The sequence below is a fragment of the Pseudopodoces humilis genome, chromosome 4, assembly GCF_049639895.1.
Source record: "Pseudopodoces humilis isolate 2021_Gansu_Grassland_sample_001 chromosome 4, ASM4963989v1, whole genome shotgun sequence".
Classification (NCBI taxonomy): domain Eukaryota; kingdom Metazoa; phylum Chordata; class Aves; order Passeriformes; family Paridae; genus Pseudopodoces; species Pseudopodoces humilis.
In genome coordinates, this window is record NC_142203.1 from 40,569,263 (window position 1) to 40,591,726 (window position 22,464).

Sequence of the window (22,464 nt, forward strand, 5' to 3'; positions counted from 1 at the left end):
TTAGATTTGCTAAATGGGACTGTTGAAGGCTGAGTGGGTTTTTTTTACCATCCCTTGGCCCTTTATTTTATGGATTGTTTTATGGATGGCAATTATAGCATTTTGAGTTGTTCTTAGCTGTTGGCGGTGCACTGTTGAAGTAGCAATTGATACTCGTTCTTCTCTCTTCAGAAGTTTTATTGTAGATGGGTTTTTTATAGTCTAGGTAAGGTGTTTAATTTCTCAATGCTTTTTGTCCCTACAGCCACTATTTTAAATGCTTACTTGAGTTCTTTTGGGTCTTTGAAATACTAACTTTGGAGGGAGCTTATGCTTAAAATGCATGGGTCTTTTGGGCCAGTCACAATAGGGTGTTTTTTCTACTTATTTTTTGTTGGGCTTATATTAGGTTTTATTAAAGTAAAGTTCTGTGATCTTTCTATTGTGCTAGCAATAGAAACAGATTTTGTGCCCACATGTCTTGATAGAATTAATGTGCATAGCACATTAGTGTGGACTAAAGTCTCGTGTTCTTGTGGTTTTGATGTGTTAGGCTAATGAATATACATAGTCTAAAAACCACATTTTTTCCTAGACTACCTGGCTAGAAGCAGGGCCCCTCTAAGCCTGATTATCCTTCTTTGGATATATGTTTTGGAGGTTTTTTTAAGGAGATTGGACATGTCATTATTATTATACTTGGCAGTTTGGCTATGCGTTATTTGAGATGCTTTTTTTTTTTGTAGAACTTTTTTTTGAGTTTTGTTGTTTTTTAATTTTAGTGCCTGTTGTGCCAGAGTAACACTACATTTTCTGTCTTACTTCTTCATGTTTTCTCTACAGTTATGTAGGAAGAATTATAGCTCAGCTCATGGGGTGTATTTTTTTATCTTATTTGAGGGACTTTTGTGTGTGGTACTAGAACTTTTGATTTGCCACTGCTGAGATTTGGAGAAAGCTTTTTTTTTTTAAATTTTTTCTTTGAGTTTTATTGTGATTTTTAAAAAATCTTCTAATTTTTGTAGTTGTGTTTTTACAGCTGTGATTTTTGCATGTATTCAGAGCTTCTTCACCATATTAAGTACACTTCCTTTGTCATTTTGTTTTATTATTACTAAAGCAGCACTATTTTTGTGGCCCGAGTCGTATAAGTTTTTGCTACGTTAAAGATGTCTATGGTTCTAAGTTTGGATTTTTAGTTGTAGGTTATCTGAGAAAACAGTTTTTGCCACTGCCATTTTTTTCAAGTATTGAATTTCTTGTTCCATGGTTTTTCATTTGGTTTGCTGCATATAGAAATCATCTGCACACAGATATCCTTGTGTCACACTTTTTAAGATCTGTGCTTAGAGATGGTGAGGGTTAGCCTTTTCCATCATACTTTGATTTATAATTGGATTATGTGGTAAGGATTTTAAATGCTTTTCTTTAGTACTGTCTAAAATTGTAGCTTTGCTTGCAGTGTCTCAAAGACAGACTAAGTAAGTAATTTTAGATTCACCAGATCATTGAGTGTAATTTTTTTTAGGCTACATAGGTCTTTTAGGGAAAAGGACTTAATAGAGAATTTTGATTTTGTGTCAGTTGCTTTGAGCTCTGATTATGTGTTAGGAGTTGGCTTTGAGGGTCCTTCCCCATGATTATTATCTATTGGTTGATTGGTTTTGGTTGTGTGCTTCGTTTTCATGGCTACTGTTAGTGGCTTAGGCTCACTATTTGGTTTAATTGTTGGTTTAGGCTCACTGTTTGGTTTAGTTATAACTTGAGTAGCTGGGGTGTTGGCTGCAGCCTGAGTTACTGGGATTACAGTATTGGAGTTATCTTTGGATAAGGAAATAAGCTTAGGGACTAGAAAAGGTATTAAAACTTCAAAAAAGCTTAGGGGCTAGAGGCACATGAAGGCTTTTACTCAGAGAGACATGAATTTAAGCAACATGGCTGTTGAATGCTTTATTTTAATATATATAGAGAGCAAATACAACTAAAATGCAATTAATATAGGTTTTTTCTACTTTTTTGAGCTGTATGTTGGGTGCCAAAAAATGTATTTGTTTTAGTTTAGGGTATATTTGGGAAGAAATTTTTGAATGGATTGTTTTTAGGAAGCAAATTGAAGCAGTTCGTCTTTTAATTGGTTTGGGAAAAGATTTTTTCTTGGGAAAAAAGTGGAAAAAACCTGTTTATTTAACAAGTAAAACATTCACAGGCATGAAAAATTAATAATATCAAAGAATAAAACTCCTTGCTGTTCTGAAGAGATGGCAAATCCAGGAATGTCCTTGTGTGGTGTAGCTCGGCTCGCTCAGGTTCTTATCAGTCCCTCCAGCTCTGGAAAGTGCCAAGGCCCAGGCCTCGGTGGGCCGCAGGCCTGAGCTCCCAGGTTTTTCCTGGGTTTTCGGTTCAGAGTATGTTTGAGCAGTTTTAAGAAAAAGAAAAACCACAGCCTGGGGAACTTTTCTGTTTCAGCTAGTTAAAAAAACTAGCTAAAAGCAAAGGAAAGCTCTCTATCACTGTCCATGCTGCAGACAACACAGTCTAGGAGCAGAATGTAAGGGAGCAAGTGCAGTTTCTGAAAACAAACTGTGCGCTTCTTTTTCTTCTCTTTGCTCTCAGAACCAGTCTTAAGGGTGCAGAACTTAACACCCAGCACGAGCAGAACAGACAACTGGGGACACAAGAATGGTAAAGTCACCCTAGGATGTGTTTTATTAGAAACAGTTTCTGTCAGCAGCAATGACTTCACCACCTTACTTTGTATATCTGTGAACTGTAGGACAGATAATTGGGAACCTAGTGCACAAACTGTAAGTAGGAAGATTACAAATCACTTTATTGTTTCTTTTCCTTTTTTGTTGCAGGAAATGCTAAACAATCTCTCTGTACAGACAAGCTTAGAATGGCGAATACACAAGTAGATAGGAGAAGGAAACATAAAAGGGGAGAAATACTCTGGCCCAGAAAATATTATATTATATTATAATATATTATAATATATAATATTTAAAATATTTAAAATAATATATTATTTTCTCTGATGAATCATAAAGACGTTATATTAATTTTTTTTTCTCTCTTGTTCATCTTACCACCCTGAGGGTGTATAAACTGAGAATTCCCACCTGCCTTTACTTTCTGTCACTTTAGGCTTTCTAGAAACCCCAATAAGGCATTTTGCTTTTTTATGTTCACTTGCAATATGTATTCAATGCAAGATCTTAAAAAATTGAGAGATATCTGTAATTGATTTTACTTATATATTTAAAAAACCTCTTTAGCCCTTACTTACACAATTTTAATTTTTAACTTCCCCTCAGTACTGATGTGATAGTTAAAAATGCTTGGAATTGTCAGTACCTATGAAAGGAACAAGTGTTTCTGATGTGCACTTGTAAATACATACTGTAATTAGATTTCCCTGTGCTTTTGTGAGTATAAGTGCTGTCAAGTCATCACTGGTCAGTGCCAGTGTTCAGTAATAATAGAGCATGAAAAATGTGGAAAGAGGCTGTGCTGGCAGCAATGCTGTCCATAACAAATTTTGCCTAAAAGAGCAGAGAAGAAAATCTTAGTGTGTTGCAGGTCAGTGAAACTGGGAAGAATGTGCTTGATTTTAGAAGAAGGCTCAATTCTTTTACCTGTCCATGGTGGTCATTTCTGCTATAAGCAGAGATCCTTAACACAGATCATCATCACAGCATGACAGAACCATAGAATAATTTGGACTGGAAGGGACCTTTAAAGGTGCTGTAATGCAACCTTCCTGCAATGAGCAGGCACAAGTGATGAGCAAGAAAAAAGCATGATCCAAGTAGAATTCTAATATCCACCGCATACTTGTGTGGCTTTGCATTTGCTGTTTTTTTTTACATTGGCTTGTTCTAGTTTTCAGTTTCCTGGCATGCTTTTTTTGTTTGTTTTTGTTGTTGTAGGGGTTTATTTGGTTGTTTCTGTTTGTCAGTTTGTTGTTTTCTGTATGTGTTTGTGTTTTATTCTTGTTTTTCCTAAAGATATTTACAAGCATCAAGTCTCCAGTGAAAGAAATGGAGACCTGTTCTTGAGATCAGAGCATGTGCTATTCCCTGTTAGCTCTGTGCAATGACATGCAGAGGAGAATTAAGGAGTTGTAAGATCATCCCTGAGCTGTGTGAAGCCATGGGGCAATTCCTTTTAGTGGCAGTGCACTGGAGGCGCGGTGGCAGTAGTGGTCAAAATGTTACTTTGAGCTGGGAAAGCATTTCATTCGCTATTTTTACTGTTCAGATCATTCATGCAAAACTCATTTGCTTCATGTTTGTTTAACAAAGGAAAAATTGATTCTAAATGCTAGATTTTCATTTAGTTGATTGGTGGATTTTCCACCAATCCACCAGAAAATGGTGGATTTTCTGTTCCTCTTATTTTATTTAAATGGCTTTATTTTTTGACTTTAAGCAATGATTGCTCAGTAATTATTCAGTGATGGATTAGCTAAATTCCTCAAAGTGCTAAATACGAAGAGCTTTCTTACCTTTTAAATGTTTTCATAAAGAAAATCAATATCAAATTCTTGTTGGCTGAGTTTTTAGAATGTGCACTCTCTCATTTGAAATGTCTTTGGTGGCATTAGGTATGCTAAAACATAAAGTGGAACTGGCATTTCCTGGAAAGAAAGATCAAAGAGTGTAAGGATTGTGCAAAATAGAGGTCTGTTGTGTTACTCAGTTTCCTAAGGAATTTCAAAGAAAATTTCAAACCCTGTTACTTTTAAAATATTTAAGATTTATGCAACTTACTGGTCAGCTTACTTTTGAACTAATGAACATAAAAGGAGCAGTAATTAATCAGCTTTTTCATCTCTAGAAAACTTTAAAATTAAACTTAATGAAATTAATACACACGTCTTTGGTATACATGAAAGCAGAGTGAAGAAATGAGGCTTAATCATTCTGTTTCATTGCATAATTTACTCAATCCTTTTGCCTTGAAGATGTTGTTCCTCTTGTTCTACTGGTTCCAGTTCATACCATTGCAGAACAATGCTCTGATGTAATTTCCCATGACTGCACAATTGATACTGAGAACAAACCTACTTTTTCTAGCTTTCCTTTGGGAATCTGGTAAACTTTTCAAAGGCTCCTGCTGCAAGTAGGTTAAGGGACACAGCAATCTGGAGTCAGTAGCTGTTTTATCCTTGTCAGGTCCAGGTGTATCTTGGGATGCTACACATCCATGTGTATCTTGAGTGCTGAACCTTCACACTCATCCTAGCTGCTGGCTAGGTGGTGGTAAAAAAGCTTTAGGCCTTTGCTGTACCTCTTTCAAGTGTACTTTCACTGTGCTACTACTGAGTCTTGTGTCTGCTGACAGTTTTCTGGGTTTTACTGCCCTGCACAGAGGACATGCCAGTGAGCAGTGACATAGGCACGCACCTTCCCTTTGCAAAACACCTTCTCCTGAGAAGGTATGATGTATGCATGTGGCATTACCATGATATGTGCATGTGTTTCAGACCTTTGGAAGTCTGTGTGTTGGGCAGTGCTGCCATTTTGCAAAGTTCAACATGCTGAAACTAAAAAAGTTAAATTAAATAGAGGTTAACAAAAATATGTAAGCATATGCAAAGGGAAACACAAAGCCTGCCTTACTCATGTTACATATACATTGAATTTTATTGAGACTAAGACAAGAGAATTTGTGCACTGATTTCTGTATTTGACCTTAGAATTTGTGTATGAATTTGAGCTATACAGATTAGCAGGAAGAGCCTTTTTGTGATGTGTGAATAGCAGCTTGCATTGTAGGCTGAGATGCTAGCCTGAGACTGCAAAATGCTGTGTGGTGCATACTTCTTTTTCGTTTTTCCTCCTCCTAGCTGTCAACTCATTCAGACTCCATCAAATGTAAAGTTACTTCAGCAACTGACCCTTGCTGAATTAAGCTGTGAGTTTGCTTTTTTTTTTTTTTTTTTTAAATGCTGGTGAACTTTCAGAATAGGATCCAAGATTTCTAATAAATAACTTTAAAATGTGACCTTTTGCAGGAGGGATCCCCTAAAATAATCTTTTCAGCTAGTATTTTAAAAGTGAAATCTGAATGTATATTTAGCTATACTACTTACTGATTTAGAAGGGCTTAATGAACTTCTTCATCAGCATTCTTCTCACATATGCATTTTTGAAAGCTATGAAAGATTTGTCTTGGTAACTTGAATGTCTGTGTTGCTAGCCCAGAAGCTGGTGTTACTGAGGCGATAGTAGTATGTTGTTTTATGCTGATTCTGCTGTCACTCTCACTGTTACATGCTTTAGGCATGGCACACCCTGAAGTGAGATAGTATTGAATGTTTGAATGCTATTTTTGCATTCCATGTCACCAGTAAAGCTAGTGTAGAGCCAGCCACAATAAACTCTACCACAACAAAGCTGAGTCAGTTGCTGGATGCACCCCGTAGTAATCTTTTTCTCCTCTGTTTTCTGTGATGGTTCTGCTTTCCCTTACTCTGTATAATAGTGTCTCACCACTAGAATCATCTGCCCATCCTGGGTTGTAACAAAAATTACTGTCAGGGGGATAAAAATATTGTCCATATTTCCTTTATGTGGTCTTTAGGGTATATTGGACTGTGATTAACAGTCTGAGTAAGACCTTGAATTATCTGTGAGCTTCTCTGAGAAGCCAGTATAGGTAAGGAAGTTTCCAGTTTGCCTTTCTATTTACCCTGTGATGATTTTGGCGGGTGCAAGAGTAGGGTTTTTATTAGCTCGGTATGTATCTAGGAAAGAGCTAGTGTATTTCCCTAGTCATGTTACTGAGGGCAGACATGCTGTAGCATTCACTGATGCTGCTCTTTACCTTTTCATTCTGAGTAAATAAATGCAGTCTTAAAAAGAAAACAAATATATACCTTTATTACTTAGATGTTTTCCATTAATGTGCTAGCAACTTAGATGCTGCTGTTACCAGACAAATTTCCTGCTACATCCTTAATGCAGCTCCTTTCCGGAGGAGTTATGTTATACGTATAGTTTTTTACATTGTCAGGAAACAGTCATCTTATTAAGATGAAAAGTTAATGAGAATTTTCCCTCTGCAGTGGGACTAATGGTTCAGGCTAGTCTGGAGCAAGACTGTCTTCCTGACTGAAATCTTATTGTTAAGTGGATGGAATGGATGCAAGATTAGATTATCAAAGTGAATAATGCAGATGGTTTTCTTGCTGTATTTTGGGTGTTCAGTGCTAGAAGAATACAATAAAATAGGTTTTGAAAGTACCTTATTCCTCACTGTAGCTAAATAGGCATCAAAATGTGAGGATTGTAATAACAGCTATTTTTGCACATGATAGGAAAACAAGTGGTAAGGCAAAAAACTGTCAAAACATAATTCATTAAATCGAGGCAATTTGTCACTAAACCTTGGATTACCAAGAACAAAAATTTGTTTAATGGAAAAGATTTTCAGATGCTTGTAATAGGTTATCAGAATAAAGACTGTTTATACATTTGGTATGGAATTCAGACACCAGGTATTTTGTGTTGTCTTGCAGCTGCAGTTAAATGCAATGTTGATCTTCACAGTAAAACAGTTTTTTTCAGTTTATGTTTTAGTGTCTGTATTCAATAAGCTGTTCCAGCAGAATGTATTGTACTGATTTGTAGATCAGATATAATTCTGTAATAAAGGGATTAATTTTGCAATTTAAAATTTGAAACCTGTGATTTAAATGACCTTTAGATGTTTGCTTTTCCATGGTGTAGGCAGAAGAGTGTTTCACTAGGAAAGCTGAAACTTTGTCCTTGACACAGATTATTATCTCTGTGTTCAGGAGAAAAGCTGAGTTGAATTCTCATTTATGTAGTCCTGGCAGGATGCTGTTGAAGGCTAATAGTTTATTGATAACTCTTTTGATTTTACTATTTCATTTGCTGCATATCGCATGGCACATTTGCTACTCTTTTCCAAGCATATTCAAATCACACCTCAAATGGAAAGATTGTTTTTTTAAGAAAAGAAAACTGTATTTACAGGGTGTGTCTGCTTCTTTTCTCACTTTCTGGTGTTTTGAGGGAATGTTTGCACTTTCCTTAGCTTGGGGCTCATGTTTTCCATTTAAAATTTTGGTTTTATGTTCAACCAGAGATTCTTGCCCAGTTTTATGGTAAATGATTCCTTCAGAAGGAGTTAAAATATCACAACAATTTTAGTGCAATAATGGGAGCCATCATTGTCATCCTCTGGTATTACCCATAACAGAGAGTGGTGTGAAACAAGAGAAGGGTATGACAGCTGCAACCTGACTGTGCAACTGAGAGTTTGAGACCTGCTCCTGTTACACAACCTATTTTGAAATATTGTAATTTTTCTTTTGGTGACTTGAGAAAGAAGCTGAAAAAATATGTGAATTTATATCTTACTCTGTTAGAAGTTGTTTTTTTTTTTTTTTTTCTTGTTTTGTTTGGCGTTTTGTTTTGGTTTTTTGTGGGTTTTTGGTTGGTTGGTTGGTTGGTTTGGTTTTGTTTGTTTTTTTTTTCATGTGCACGATATAGTTAACCCATAATAATTTTGCAGTAGAAGAATCTTAATGTTTTAGCTTTCTGGTAATTTCAAAGATCTTTGACAAAATCCATAGTTCCAAGTGGCAGATGAGGAGGGATGAATGAGCGGGGGAATGTTCTAATAAAAACAGAAGAGAGTTTGAAATGGTCACAAGGAGTCTAAAGTAGATGAAATTGCCACCTGATGTAAGCAGGATCTGTTTTCTGTGTTTCCATAGCTGAGATTTTTTTGAGAACCTTGGCAAAATCAGTTTAAACATTCAGTGAATGGCTCTGAGGATTTCCCTTGATTCTGCCAGGAGGGAGGAGCCACACCTGTTTTTCCTCCTCATACAGGGTAACACTGAAAATTTGTGCCACAGTGAGACAGGAATCATGACAGTCACAGAGCCGGGGCTGACATTTATCTTCCTGTGTTTTCACGGGAGGGAATGCACAGTTCCATCCAAGGGCAAGCTGCCCACCTGCTTTCTGTTTCATTAGTCTATCATGAACTGACTGGGTGTTTCCAGGGCTGATATAAAAAACATAAAAAGGATATCCACCCCCCTTTACTCTTTCCTTGGTTCTAGCTCACACATACACATCTTGTACCAAGTTGTATTGGCTGTTAGAGGGCACAGGAGATTTTCCCAATTTTCAAATGCCTTATTGGTCCTTCCAAACTTTTTTTGGGAAAGGATGCCTATATTCTCTACAGCTACTCAGTATATGAGGAGTTTTTGGGATTGTGAAGTTTTGTGTAATTTTGAAGGGTGATGTTGAAGAACAAGGTAGATGTTTGACATAGATTGTTGTGCATGTATATTTTAAGACTTCTTTGGTTGATCTGTAAAAAATTTCACCCAATATGACTGTTTATAACTGGTCATAACTGTTTTAGGGATTCAGTGAAACATGGATGAAACTGCATCGTAAAACTTTCTGAGAAAAGCTGTGCTTAAGACTTTGGAATGTGTTCTGGCTTGTGACAAAGTCAATATTATTAGATATGACAGCGTATATACATATTAAAGTAACAGTTTTTGAATGCTGTCAAATAGATCATAGTCCTTCATTAAATCCATTTGATGAAAAGAGATTGTTCTAGATAGGTAGCTATCTAGTATACTTTTTTTTAGTAATGTTTGGGGAAATGATGGTGCTCTGTGTTGCTATGTTGCCAGTACAACCAAAGAATGTTTTTTCCAAGTTTGTTTTGTAAAGCTCATAATGCAGTAGAATTAACCAGCATCAGAATCTGCATATTTTTAACCTATTTTTAAAAAAGCTTTAAGTCAAGATTGACTGCCTTGTCTAAAGACATGCTGTAGAAAAAAAAATGCAATTATTTCATTTTATGAAAGATAAGGCTGGCAAGTGTGATATGTTAATTTGATAAAATGGTATATTCTAAATTATGCCAAATCATCTAATGGCCTTCTCTAATGTTAGAATCCCTTAGTCCTTTTTCTTGACATCTTTTTTGTATTTATATACGAAGTGTGTACATGTAGTGTATATATATATACACACAAAAAATATGGGGTGTGTATGTCTGAGATGTAGCAAAGATGCAGTATAAGCTAGAAAAGGAAATGCCTTTAATGAGCTAAATGCTTGATGATGGTCAGCATTTTTAATCTATTGGCCATTGCTATAAGAGATTCTTTATTAAATATTTCAAGTCTAATATCTTCAGCCATGTATGAGTATGCACTGCAGCGGTTCAGCGGGGTCAGTATTTAAATAGGTAGTAATATCTGGAATTACTGAAACACCTTTCAACCATCCTGTGAAATTGTGTCCTTCAGCAGGCTGGTGCTTTCTGACAGCTGTGTTCTGGGTTATTCTCTTGTGCTGCCCTCCTGCCATGCCTATAACCCAATGCACAGACTCAATGCTCAGAGCATGCAAGCTGATACGCATTTGTATTTGTGTTTCTGCTGGCTGTTGAAAGAAGGTGACAAAGACAAAACTTCAGAGGATTGGCTGCTGGGTACCTCAATGTGTGGTACCTACCTGCATGAGGTGAGGCTGGCCACCCACTATTGCATGGTGAAAAGGAAGATGAACAGAACTGGGAAGGGTTAGGGAAGACTAGGTGGGGAGACTGGGGAGTGTAAGAGCATAGTGTCATTCCTGCACTAAACTAGAGTTTAAATGCCTTGTAAGAAAGAGAATCTTTCATCTTTTCTAGAAAAATACACTCTGGTTTACTGAGTCTCGTGTTTCTGATACGGTTTTGCTTAACTCTGGTGCATTCCCAGTTGAGTTTTCAGTGCAATCATTCCTCAAGGCTCTTCAGAGAGCATGTGAAGATGGATGGATTTGGATTAATGGCAGCAGTGCAGTTGGTAGCGAAGCCTTTAGAGAATAACAGAATATTCGATCATCAAGTCCAGCTCTGAAGTGAATGTCTCATATGAGGATGAACCTACAACCTTGACATCATATGCCTTTACCAACTGAGCTAATCCCAGTGGTCTTCCCCTGCTCTCTGCTTTCCTTCTGCTTGCTGCTTTTCTTGTACTTAGGGCACATGGCTAAGAATGATTGCTGCATGCCACAAGGAGGGGGATGAAGGAGGCCACTGAAATGTCTGATTGCTCTCTCACCAATTTCCACACTGGCTTGTTTCTTGCTTTATTTTCCAAAAGTTATTTTTGCATCAATGTGTCAGGCAGAAAGAGAAATCCAAAAAGTCATCTTGTGCTGCAAGACAAGATACCTTTTCTTCTTTGATGTCATCTGCTCATTTATGTAACTTCTCCAATTTTGAAAAAGAGGTTCATTATAAAATAATTTCATCCTGAGGTTTTGCAGTCAGTTTTGGCAGAGCAGGTACAAAGCTGTCGGAGCTTTGCTTCTCAGAATCTGCATGTCAGCTTTGCATTGCATCTAGCTCTTTCTTAAGACGCTTTTTAAGATTTTTTTTTTCTTACATAAACCTGTAGTACCCACAGATGACCTGGGTGAGGAGAATGCAGCCTTAGTTTGCTCCCAAATTACAAGAGGTTCAGGACAGGTTTTCTACCATCAGAGGACAATAAGAAGTCTTACTTTACTTTTTATTTTGCAGAAATATTCAAAGCCATTTACTCCTTTTTTCAAGTTGCTTAGTTGTCCTCCTGATATTTGCTGTTACTCTGCTTCAATTCTAAATGTGACAGGAATTTAAAGAGAGACCTCTCTGATGCAACCATGACCTAGGAACCAGCTGTACTATCTATTTATGAAAGTTACTGTATGTTATAATTTTTGACAGGTCTCCTTCCACTCCATAATCATCTGTGTGAGAACACGAGTTTATTTCCAAAATTATGGTTTGATGCTTAAATACCTATTAACAAGGTACATCATCTGAAAAAAAAATTGCTTAGGAGAACTGTGCTCTTTTGAGTACAGGAAGTACCTTCCACTGTATGGTTTTTTTATCTGCCACTACACATAGTAAAATGAATACAGGAAATCCTGTTAAGCATTTTCTTCTGGTTTGTTTTTTTTTTCCTTGTTTTAATGGTTTTTGTCTTAAGTTTTAACAGGCAATGTGGGTGGTTAAGGGAAATTGATCAGTGTACATAAACATTCTCTGCATCCACTGATTTTTCAATACTTTCTCACCAAATGCCAGCCACTGAGGAGCATATCAGAAAGCTTCAATCATGTAAACACAGAATCTGTAGTCTTTTTCTTCCCCTTATTTTTTCCATTTGGTTTCAGCCAAGAGCTAAAATTTTACAAATATCAAAGATAGCAAATTTTGCCCTGAATAGATAAGAAAGAATAGACAGAATAGTATTTCTTTAAGGTGAGGAAAAGTGAGTTACATACATTTGGCATGTAATTCAGGGCTTTGCTTTCCATTTACTCGATGGAAAAAAATATTTGCAGCATCCTAGGGTTTATTTTGAGGGAGACCATCTTAAAAGAAATACAAGAGTAACTACTGCTAAGAAGAAAAAAAGTGTGATGAGTTCCCAACTTAGTCAAAAAGGATGTATTTTAATAGAGTGTCAGTATGTTCCCTAAATGAAGAATGTGGAAAACAAACCAATTACTGAAACAGTAAAAGGTGAGGTCAGCTTGCCTTTGATCTCTGCTGAATGTGTGGGAACAGGAAGTCTGAGCACATGACAGAAAGATGAAGATGAATCTGACGCAGTAAGGGAGAAAATGAAGTCTACTAAAGGTGAAACAATTATAGGATCTGTAAAATGTATTGCTTTATTACCTTCTTTTTTGCAGCTGTGGTTAATGGAGTAAGTCTGTAGAGCCCTCTATTTGAATTTCTATAGTGTGTTGGGTTTTTTGTGATGATAGTTAAAAGAAATTCAGAACGACTTGTTGTTTTAAATCTGTATTATTATAAATAGTTCTTTAAAGAGTGGAAAAAAAAACAAACCGTAGTTGTAATTTTGTGAGCTGATGATTACAAATGCATGGGTAGTTCTGGCTATGCTATCAAATGGGAGATTTTATTCTAGGTGGTACTAATGAAGCAGTTTGTATGTCTTTCAAGGACTGAATGACCTCCAGAAAGAGAGAAAGAAAGGAAAAAAAAAATCAGTCCAGCTTTCCCTACTACAAAAAGAATTGTGAGCTGGGAATTTTTTCTTTGGCAAGAAGACAGAAACTTGTATGACACCGAGAATGAGTTCCTCCTTTGATGCCAATAGCTGGCTTTTATTAAATACCATTGGTGTGCATTGGTGTAGGTACCATGTCCAAGGAATTCTTCTGGAGGACTTCCTTCTCCAGTGTTTTCAATCTACCATTAATTTGCTCATCTGAAGACTGAATGTCAAATCTTATAAATTTAATGTTTGTTTTCCTTCAAAACAAGCATTTAACAATTGGGATTATTATGAGGGGGTAAAAGTACTGATGAAAGATTCTTTACTGTAATTATTTCTGACAGGAAAATATATTTAACCATATGTGCCTATAAAGCAGTAGTTGAGCAGCTTGGAAATAGTTTCTCATGGTAAAATTATTCCTACAATCTGCTGAAAGAAAGCACAGGAATAAAGCACTTTGCTGAGTGGGAAATGAGCCAACACGATCCTTGAAGTTACAAAATTTCTGCAGTCAAAGCACATGGGAAAAGTGATTAAGCATACTGAAATATTACCAAAGTTGGATAGAAAGGAGTTACTTACCTGAGGCAGGTAAGCAAGATGAATAGTTGAAAAAGATGTGTGTTGGTGGATTCTAAATAAATAGAAGGTGGGAGATCTTTGTGTTTATCCTCACCCTCTACCATAAAAACTTTTTTGAAGATGCACAGTAGGTATTATGACAAGTGTCCTTTGAGGCATAATAATGTAATTATATGGTATGTCTGTCTGACAGTTCAAGTGCATGGCATGGTGAGGATTCCTCAGTTAACCGAAAGTTTTATCTAGGCCCTTATCACATCAGATTAGTGTATGAGTTGCACTTTCAGCTGCTTCACTGAGAGCTGGTGACTTCATCACCGAGACTGAGGGTCTTGTCTGTCAGGAGACATTATTTGTGAGTTGCAGCACTTGTGATTGGGTGTGCTTCAGAGATGATATTGCCAGATCCATGACTACACGGCTGGATTTGTGATTCTGGAATAAACCACATAGTGATGGATCAAATTTCTGTAATATCTAATTGCATATACTGTTCATTATGTAAGCTTTTAGCCTTTCACATCACTCTAATAGTTTTTCAAATGGCCATTACTTCATCCCCTCTAGGGATTATGTTCCATGATCTTATTTTTCCTCCTCCATGTCTCCCACCAGTGCATGCACATCCCATGTCATGCTTGCAGGCATTCATGATGTGTTTCCTCATGTGAGGCGATGAACGTACAGGGACAACCCCAAGCTGTGAGGGGCTTGAGGGGGACCAGATGAGGTGCCACTCCCAGTGCTTGCAGGGGTTCCCCAGCTGTACTCATAGCTTCTTCCAAGCCACCCTTCTCTCCCACTTGGTGTGGAAGCAAAGGTTTGTTCCTGCATGACCCTTACCACGGTTGTGGTTCAGTGTACCCAGCTGAGCCCTGAAATGTGCTCCTGGAGGGGCATTCTTGCACCAGCCCCAGCTGCCTGTTCTCATGTGGGCAGCACAAGTGAGTTGTGCCATACCATGCTGAGTCTTTCTTTTGCCTATGCTCAGGGAAGTGTCTTGTTTGGCTAGAAGAATTTCTGGTTGCTTTTCTTTTTTGAAAACTCTTCTTGTAAAATAAGGGCAGACTGCTATGCATCTGTTGGAAAAAGCATATTTAAAGAATGGTACTTGGATTTGTACTTGAATATGAACTGATTTTTCTGTGTGTTTTGAAACTACTGAGAAGATTCAGGCCAAGGGAGGACTGCTGACCATCACGTGTACTGGGGGACATTAGGGGTTTTTTATTAAAATCTTGGTTTGGCTTTTATGTTGCTTTGTAGGTGGAGCCTGAGAACTCGTTCTTGAAATCTCTAATCCACTTTCCTAGATGTGGTATATTGTCAAGAATGAAAGAGAGAAAGCAGAGTTAGGTTTGTTCAACAATGATGGATATTGAATAAAATGATAGATTTGTTGACTGAAGGACTAAATTCCTTTTAAGAAATCAATAGTGGCTCAGATGGCATCACAAATGCTGCACTAATGGACGCTGTTACCAGAAGCGAGCAGTTAATGCTGCAAGCCTTCTGTGAGGCTGACCTTCAGGGACACAAAACCTAAATGGCTAAGTGATGCCCATGTGCACAACAGAAAATGAGCATGAGCCCTGTAAATGAATATTGCATTTGTGGTTTCCTCAGTGCTTGCTGGCCAGACTGGTGGAGACTTTTGAGATCTGCAGTATGCGAATTATAAATATTTATTTTTATTATTTATTTTTATAACTTACTCATGGGTCAGAGTAATTTACTTGCAGAGTATCACTGAGGTCATGAACTGATTGTGTGAAAGCTGTTACCTGCCTTCACTGCTGCTGTCCAAGTTTTACTACGTAGTAGAATATACTTTTCATTTCTCATAATATTTTGCTTTTGGAATAGTTTTCATTGCCTGGGACTGAATTTTTTCTGTGGTGTAATTTTCCCCTTTTCCTCTTCATCTATTACTATTTGATCACAATCCTCATACCTCTAATTTAAGAGAGAGTAAAAATATGCTGTTTATGGACAAATCTGTCCATCTGTGGAAAATGAATAGTACAAAATAAGAAAAATAAATAACCTCAAATGATCTTCATTTTCCAAACAAGTTAGCACCTAAGAGGAATTTGACAAATATTTTTCTGACCTCACAGCAGCAGTTATTTCTGGATAAATTTTTAATGCTGTGTACATTTAGCCATGCAGTTTCATTTAAGGTTAATAGAACTTCCTCAGCTACATTCACACATACATCCTTGAAATTGCTCTTCCATATCTTCTTCCCAACATAGACATTATTTTTTTTCTTTCCTTTCTCCTTTATTTTTAGATGTATTTGTATATTTCTTTCCCAAAAGAAACTGTAAATAAAGGCTAGTTTATGGAGCTCTTTTCCCCTTAGTTTTCCTTATTAGTATCTACAGCTTGGGGCTCAACTGATAATTAAGAGCTTAGAAATTTGAGTTGAAAAAGTGATATATTTGTAAAAATTATGTTCTTTAAGATGCATTCCAGGTCACCAAATTAATTCTAAACCAGAGGAGTAAGGGTAGTTTGTGTCTCACACACGAAGCAGTCTTTATCACTGGTAACTGCTAAATTCCCTATGAAATAAGATGGGCATTAGTTCTCTAATGTTTTCTAGCATCTATGCACATATATCTATACATAATAAAATGTATTAAATGACGGATCTAAAAATTGCTCCTTCCCTAAGTTCTAGAATTAGATAATGTTGATATAAATGATTTTAATTAATACAGAAATTTTAACTAGTCTATAGAAAAAAATATATACTTTGCAAGAGACAACTAATAAAAAATAACATGTGGAAGAGGACTGTTATAATTAAATAAATGCCAGCTATTTAATTGCAGTGTCGTGTTTTCTGCCTTTCAATAAAAAATCATTGCCCTTTTTTTCGCTTTGTTTTAGGTTTGTAGAAATACAATTAATTCTTCACTGTTAACAGAAGAAAAATTTGTGATTAATACTTTGTTTCTAAAATAGAATCTTCCATTTCAAATTTGTTTTCTTTCAGCTAAAGTTTGTTGCCTTTTTTATTTTGGAATGTAAACTACAATAAAAGAAGTAATTATAACTGTCTTTTCTTACAACTGAGAAAATTTTCCAGCTAAATGTTATATGCTAGACTAGACTCGATTTAAAGTGTATTTTCAAATAGTATAAAATACTGTAGGATGCTGATTATGGAAGGAAAAAATTCCTTTTAAGAGTTATACCACTTTAGCTGAGGAATGAAACAGGCATGCTTTTATTGTTCCATATATTTTGAAGTCATTACTCAGTATTCTGTTCTTGTGGAACATTTTCATATATTCCTTTTGTTGTTTCCAAAGAAGGAGCAAAAAATGGCAAAGGGCTTGTCTGCATAACTGTCTTGTGAGTATTTGCTGTCATTTGTTGTCTCAGTGAATCCATAAATCCAAAGAGCCATAAAAATTTGCAGAGGGCATTGGAGATTATCAGGATTAGGGCTGGCCCAGTTTTGCCATGTTGGAGTCGAGTCTGTTACACCTCACTGACTTTGGTTGCTGCAGAATGAGGGTTCTGTTCCAGATTCTGTTATTCAGGCAAGACTTAAAAATTGATTGAGAAGCTACTGAGAAATTCAGGCATGCCTAGTTGCCTTCTTTCTCTGTGCCCTTAGTCCTCCCCCTATTCAGCTTTGATGGGTTAATATTAAATGAGTCCATTCCAGGGCACATCCCAGTCCAGTGATGCTTCGTGAACTCTTTTGCTGTGCCACTGGAGACAAATGCAGATATGATGATAGCTGTATCAGAATGGACACAAGCAGAGAAGTGCTCCCAGATATCATTTCACAGCCATACTTTGGTGTACAAGAGCTGGCCCCATCCTGAACTATGGAGTAACTGTTGATGCAATGGAAGATGCGTGCCTGTTGGGATTCAAGTTATTTCTATCATGAAAAGCCTAGAAGAAAGATAATCTTATGACTGGTAGAGGATTTCCAAAGAAAAGTCAAAAATGTGAGATGTGGCAGCTGAAGATGCAGTTTAGCTATATTGCTTTTTATAATTATTGTTAGGTATTATCAACAGAACTATCTTATTCAGTGGGTAAAGATGCTTTTTTCTTTTCTATTTTTTTTTTTCCTTGGAGGCACAATGGTTTTGTCCATTTTTCTGATTGGGTTCGTTTCCATTCTATGGTTCTGTTATGATTGTTCTTTAATACATATATTTAGTTCTTTTACATGCATAGAGCTTCAAAATACATTGCAGCCCAAGGAAAATAAGCACACAGAATCAAAGAGTATGCTTGCCTTGCCTGAGAGCCTGACTTTCCATTAATTTGTTTCATTGTGCTTTGTTTGTTGTATTGATAGTTTTTATTGGTTTGGGTTTTTTTATTTTTTTTTCTTTCACATGGCTTTACGCATAAGGAAGCATTTAAGTACATGACCAGCTTTATACACAGGGTCACTGTTGGGAGCTGTTCACACAAGTAAAGACACTTACGGGATGAGGATTGAAATCCCCAGTACAAATAAATACTGTGTTTATGACTGCACACTTCTTAATAATGTCAGTGGCTTCCTGACAGAGATAAGCACAGCTGGCAAGACTTCAGTGGTTAGATAACAGAACAGAAACATTGTGTTTAATCTGCTTGTGACTCTTGCTCTTCCTTGTGACTACATTCAGATAAATACACACAGAACTCCACAGTGAAGCAAATGCAAATAGGGAAAACATTTCACTGGATGCAAGTTCTTAAACTGCTATAAGGAATTTTCCTCTCACTTTTCAGATTTGTGGAACAGTCACAAAGGTTTTGTGGTCTCATTTTACATCATTGGAGAATCGTTAAATCTGTAGAACAAGTTACACTCTCCCTTGCTTTTTAGGTTGCATCAAGATAGTGGAAATAAAAAAATAAATCCCCAAGGCAAGCATGAGATGGGGATAATATGTTAATGTGGGGATAATGCTAAAGAACAACAAAGATTGTTGTTTGGATTAGTTTCTGTATACCAGAGAAATTACCAAGTAATTAGGTTATTCAGTCATAAATTTGCAGAGTTGCAGAAATGGAAACTGTAATAGGGGTGTCTGGTAGGGAAAATGAAGCATTTCTCCAGTTTATTACTTGGTTCCTAGAGAAAAGGAACAAACTCAGGTTGCCCTGTGAGTCCATTAATGGAAGACTCTGTGATCATGCTTTCATATCTTGTGGGAGTAGAGAACATCCCCTGTTTTGCTTAATTCTTTTGCTACAGCTGCAAGTTCAGTTTGATACATATTTAGTTTTTTGATCCAGCTTAAAAAGCAGTGTTTAACAGTTATTTGCAAACTGACCTTGTGTGTTCGGGGATTTTGTCATTTACATGGCTTTATATCCATTGCATATGTGTTGGGGTTTGTTGTGGGATTTCAGTGGTATTAAGGTCAGATATTCAAATACAGCCTTAGGAAAAACATACTCATCTTGTCTCTCCCTGTTTATCTAAATAAATCAGGAAGTCATTCCTCAAACTATTTATAGAAATCTCCAAATTTTTGTTTTGAGTGTGTGGAATATCTACATTATAGGGCTTTGCTTAAAGCCATTGCATGGGTTACAAAAATCTGAAGGAAAATATTTCTCATTTGTGATAGACAAATGTATTTGAATTAATAGATTTAGGAAAAAGTGGCTAATTTAATGGTATTCTTTCACTGAAAACAATGTATTGATTATAACTCAGGACATTTCATATCTCTCACAGACTTTTCAGACTCCTTTTCTGCCTGCATATATCTTCTTTAATGGACAATAATTGATGACTTCTGAGCGAACTGTTGTATAATTCCCAGTATTTGACCTGTGAAAATTTTAAATGTACGACTTGATTTTTTACTTTCAGATTAGTGTTGTTTGTGGCCTGAATTCTACAGTGGTGTTTGAAATACTGTCTTTCTTTATAATATAATTTTTTCATGTTCTGATAAACATTCTAAAATGTAATATAAAATTATTTTTCAGAATTGCTGCAAAGTCCTTTTTTCATATAGAAGCATTTAAGGATTATTTTTGTTTGTTTGGGATTTTTTTGTTTGCTTTCTTTTTTTTAAGGATCACTTAATTGGAAAGCTGTATGGCAACTGTCTGAAATTTCAGGCAATGTTTTATGTTCATTATTCTCTGACCCAAATCCATTCCTTTGCTCTGTTGTGAATGACTAGCTGTTCTTAATTTATGTTATTCAGATTCTCTCACAAATCAGAATGAAATTTGGTTTTAATATATGATAGAATTCTTTTGTAGCATGGTAATATGTAGCAATGTGTAATAAATAAAAAAAATCATTATATTCTAAAGCTCAGAAGAATTTAAAGCATTGTTAGAGAAATAACAAAGCATTTATGTATGTTGTTTGCAGAAAATAAAAATAGCTGCCATTGCTCATTCCTCTTGTCATACAATCTATTACGAATTAGGACTTGATGTGCTGTGTGCCACATCAATTATTTCCCTCTGTGTATCAATTAAGATCTGTTTGTTTTCAAAAATTTCAGGTGTCTAGAAGGCTTTAATAGTGTAACATTTACAATTTCATATGAGGGCTCTCACTACATTATGCATGTGCTAAATTAGCCCACTTCTGTGCAACTTGAATATTTTTTAAAATGAAATGAACTGTAGAGGGTATACTAACCAAGGGTGAAGTTATCAACTAGTCCCTTCTATTTATTGATGGCTTAAAGATTGCTAGAGCATGAATCTAGCTTGGAGGCTTTTTGCTCTTTTTTGTATGGTTTGTTTCCGTCATCTATTTTCCAAGGAAGAAAACTAGGGCATAAATTTCTTTTAGAAAGAGAATGTCGTTGCTGGATTTATAAACATTATGTGTGCTACACCCTTTCATCAGTTTCTTCAGGAATTCAGAAATTCGTGATTATTTAGGTGACTGAAGCAAAGGGCTTCTAAAATTCAAAGATTAGAATGTGAAACCCTAGTAGTTTATTGTAGGAGTTTGTATTACTGACTGTTCTTCCAGTAACACCCTCTAATGCTGTCACATGAAAATATGGATAGTCTGGTTTCCTCATTTCCAACGTTTTTAAGAAATGGATTTAGTTTGTACTCTGTTGCCGGTGAAATCTGTTTTCATGTTTGATTGTACCTGAGTCATCTAACAGCTTATTATTCTATAATAGCTTGTTATTTCCTAGTCCTATTTAATTTGCTGCAGATTCATTTTAAACTGTATGCAACTTAAATGTCACATCTATCTTTATAACTTTTCCTACTGCCTTTGTAATGAAATGTCACCACGCAATTTTGTCAATATTTCAATGGTCTCTCATAGTGACAAAACTTTCCAGACACAAGTTTTTAAGTTAGAAAGCAGTTAATTGAAATATGACTGCATAAGTGTAGACCTTTTTTTTGTTAGCCAGAGGGAGAGTGGACACTTTTCCTTTTCTATTTTTAAGTCTCTGATAGGATTTTCCTTTTGAGGAAAGTGTTCTCTTTGTTGTCTCCAGAAAGCCCATACCTGTAACTGGGCAGAGCACAAAAAAATGTCAGTGAATGTGTTAACCACTCCTAACAATAAACAAGTTGATTTTTAAATGTCTTGAGGCTGGAAGGAAGCAATTACAGAAGGAAACCTGTTGCATCTAGGTTATATGGGAAAAAATAATGCAGGGTGCAAAGCACGAGGTTGCATGAGCACAAACTGAACAGACAAATTGTATTAGCAACCCTTGACAATGGCTGCTTAAAAATAGGGAAACAAATTATGGAAACAGCAAGTGCAGACAAGGCAAAGGTATCTCCAGGCAAGTAGGAGTATATGGAAGAGTACAGGACTTAAATTTATAGAAGGGGGAGACAGAGAGGAGTAGGGGAAGCAGGTGGCTTACACAGTAGCATTTGAAACAGAGGCGCCCACATCAAGGAAAAAGAAATATGTAGAGAAATTAGCAATTCCATTGTGGCTGGAAGGGAATTTGAGAGGAGAGGTGGTCCCAATGACAGGCTGGTTATGTCCACAGGAGCCTCAGCATATGGAAGGGCAATGCATCTCCCTGTCAGGGCCTTAACTGAGGATGTTTTTATTTAGTTATCTGTTTGTTGAGTGATAGAAACCAAAAGACAAGCAAATGTATCTACATGAGAATCCCTTATTAATTGTAAAGATAAGAGTTTAATTGTTAATTAATTGTAAAAAAAAAAATAGTTCACAGATTGTATTATTTTCTAAGTCTCCAGTCTTGAAGCATGTCTCATTTTTCCGGTGGGAAGCAGTAGGTCTCACCAGACAGTGGTGGTGCCTGGGCCATCACTTCCTTTGCCCTTTAGAGTGTGACCTCTGACAGGTCATGGTGCTGGTTTTGGCTCAACTGCTTCTGTGCAAAATGAAGATGCAAGCAATACCTAGCCTTGTAAAATACCATGAGAAATATAGATGCTATCTCTTCAATTTTGCTTGCCATGCTCTTTAAGGCTTAAAAAAAAAGTTTGAACAAGGCATAGCATTTAAGTTTTCAGAGAGTAGTTTGAGAAGAACAATTAAGTATTATTTTTATATAAAGTAATTTCATGTCCTTTGTAGTTTCTATTCAGTAGATATTGAAGAGCTTAAGACAAATTGTTTCATGTCAGCGAAGGGTAGACACTACCTGGTCCACAGCAGAGGCGTCTCGGTGCACGACCAGGGTAGACACACAGAGGGGAAAAAAAATGCAGAGACCTGACATCACTGTGCAATGAAGCACCTTTGTCTGCTTGGAGTGAACTGTTTTAAGAAAACAGCTTTAGCCCTGTGCTAAAAATGACACAAATCACATTTCAGAAAACACCCAACA

General features: G+C 36.4%; 1 protein-coding gene across 2 annotated transcripts in view; it reads left to right on the forward strand.

Annotated features, from left to right (window-relative positions):
• The window catches only part of FRMD3 (FERM domain containing 3), a 138,936-nt gene that overhangs the window by 41,354 nt on the left and 75,118 nt on the right, over positions 1-22,464 (forward strand). The window lies entirely within an intron of this gene.